At 37.6% G+C, this 2863-nt stretch overlaps 1 pseudogene; it reads right to left on the bottom strand.

The window, feature by feature from the left end:
* The window catches only part of LOC127087755 (oligopeptide transporter 4-like), a 5400-nt pseudogene extending 3496 nt beyond the window's left edge, over window positions 1–1904 (bottom strand).
* Window positions 1905–2863: the final 959 nt, after the last annotated feature.

Below are 2863 nucleotides of genomic sequence, written 5' to 3'. Positions count from 1 at the left end.
ACGCACCACCTAACATGAACACATATCATGCTGTAGATTTTTTATCTTCATCATCACCACACCAACTAGAGTCAGTGTAGCCCACAAGTTTGCATTATTTTCCTTCATCGACTGAGGGAAATAAAATACCATAGTCGAGTGTTCCTTTGAGGTACCTTAGTATCCTCTTGGTGTCTACAAGATGGGATACCTTTGACTTCTGCATGAATCTGCTGATCATGCCTACATAATAAGCTAAATCAGGCCTTGTGTGACAGAGGTATCTAAGTGATCCAATGAGTCTTTTGTAATGCATTGGATCAACATCATCTTCAGTTGAATCTTTTATCAGTTGCAATTTGAGCTCAGCTGGAGTCAAAGTTGGGTTGCAATCTTGCATCTCAATTCTCTTTATTATTTCACCTGCATATCTTCTTTGGTGCATTATCAAACCTCTACTACTCTTGTAGAATTATATACCAAGGAATTATGAGATATTTTCCAAGTCTGACATTTCAAACTCCTTACTTAAGTCATGTTTGAAGTCTTCGATCTCCTTCTTCCAACTGCTTATTATCAACAGTTCGTCGACATAGAGACATAATATAAGCATCTCACTCATGCTTCTCTTAACATACACAATATGCTCTGTCGAACACTTCTCAAACTCTTTCTATCTTAGAAAGTCGTCTATTTTCTTGTTCCAAGCTCTTGGAGCTTGTTTCAGTCCATACATGGTTTTATGTAGCCTGTATACTTTTCTTTCATGGCCTTGTCTCACAAACCCAACTGATTATGTCATATACACCTCTTTGTCTAGAGGGAAATTTAGGAATACACAATTCACGTCTATCTGACATACCGACCATTTATGCATATTGGCTAGACCAATAACCACCTGATTGTTTCGATTCTAGCTATTGGTGCAAAGACTTCATCATAATCGATTTCTTCATTTCTGAAGAAACCCATTTTCTACAAGTCTCGCCTTATGTCGAATTAATTCACCTTTTGGATTTAGCTTGACTTTGTATACCCACTTCACATCAATTTCCTTATTCCATTTTCGAAATTCGACTAGTGACCATGTATCATTGTGTTCTATGGATTTTATCTCATCCACCATAGCTTTCATACACCTTGAGTCTTTCAATGCTTCAGTTGCATTGTCTAGCTCAGTATCTACATAGAAGGCATAATGTACTAACTTATCTTCATCATCGACCACATCATTTGATGTGATTACACATTCCTGCAGTCTTGCAGGAATGTTTCTGGTTCTCTAAGGACTGATTATGCTAGCTTGACCTTCGACAACTTCTTGTCGAACTTCTCTAACATCTTTATTAGCTGGTTCATCACACATGATTCTCACTGCATCCTTCTTGATGTTCTTAGTCCAATCCCACTCATTAAGCTCATCTACGATCACATCCCTGTTGATCACGACTTGTTTGTTCACTGGGTCAAACAATTTGTATCCACCTGTCGAATGATATCCCACCAGGACCATCTGACTCGACATCTAGCTTTCGTTTTAGCTGATCTGGCACATGTCTACGTGTTGTGGATCCAAATGCCTTCAAGTGGCTTAAGATAGGTTTGACACCAGACCAACATTCTTCTGGTGTGATACCTTCAAGTCTCTTTGTCGAACATCTGTTCAATATGTAATTTATAGTTAATATAGCCTCACCCCATAGCTCATTTGAGAGATGCTTTCCTTTTAACATACATATCACCATATCTATAATGGTTTTCTTCTTTCTTTCAGAAGTACCATTTTGTTAAGGATTGCACGGTGGCACCACCTCATGCACAACTCCTTCTCTTATACATAGTGTGTCAAAATCTTTTGACACATACTCTCCACCTCCTTCTGTCCTTAGAGCCTTAATCTTATGACCACTCTGTCTTTCGACCATTTCTTTGAACTTTATAAAAACATCGATCATATTAATTTTCTTCTTGATCAAGTAGTCCACAACTTTATGTTGTAACCATCAATAAATGTAACAAAGTACTTGTTACCTCCAAGCTATTCTACCTGGAGAGGACCACACACGTCTGAGTAGATTATCTCGAGAGTGGCTTTCGACTTTCTTCTTGCATCCTTGTTGAAGCTATTCTTGTGTTGCTTTGCTTGAAGACATTCTTCACACACTTCTTCTGGAATATGGATTTCTGGTAGGCCTGAAACCATGTTCTTCCTCTTCAGGTTACTGATCTCATTAAAATTCAAGTGACCAAGTCTGTAATTCCATAATCATTCATCTCTGCTAGTTGCAATCGCTAGGCACTTGTGTTCACACAAATCAAGTTTAATCATGAAGGTTCTATTTTTGAGACCTAGGAGCATTCAAGATTAATCTGTTTCTCGAGTCGTTCACTCTCATCATTGTATCTTTGATCAATACTTTATAATTTCTCTCGATTCGTTCACTCTCATCATTTTATCTTCGATCAATACTTTGTAATTCCTCTCGGTCAGCTGATCTATACTTAGCAAATTACTCTTCATGTCAAGCATGTACAACACATTGGAAATTACTTATTGTTTACCATCCTTTCTCTTAATCAGAACATCACCAATACCTTCAGCAGATAGGGTATTATCGTTTGCAAATTCTACCTTGTTCTTCGATGAGGGACTATTGTTGATAAACCAATATTTTCTTCTAGTCATGTGCGACGAACAACCTGAGTCGAGATACCATTGATCTTTGAATCTTTCTTCTTTGTTGTTGTGACCATTAACATCTTTGTCTTCGGCAAGCTTTACATCATTTTCTTTATATTTCTTACCTCCTCGACATTGACTTTCACAATGGTCATACTTTTGACAATTGTAGCCTTGGATATAACTTTTATCAGGTTTTCTTCC

Source organism: Lathyrus oleraceus, chromosome 5, assembly GCF_024323335.1.
Source record: "Lathyrus oleraceus cultivar Zhongwan6 chromosome 5, CAAS_Psat_ZW6_1.0, whole genome shotgun sequence".
In the NCBI taxonomy this organism is placed as follows: Eukaryota; Viridiplantae; Streptophyta; class Magnoliopsida; order Fabales; family Fabaceae; genus Lathyrus; species Lathyrus oleraceus.
This window is presented reverse-complemented; position numbering and strand designations above follow the sequence as displayed.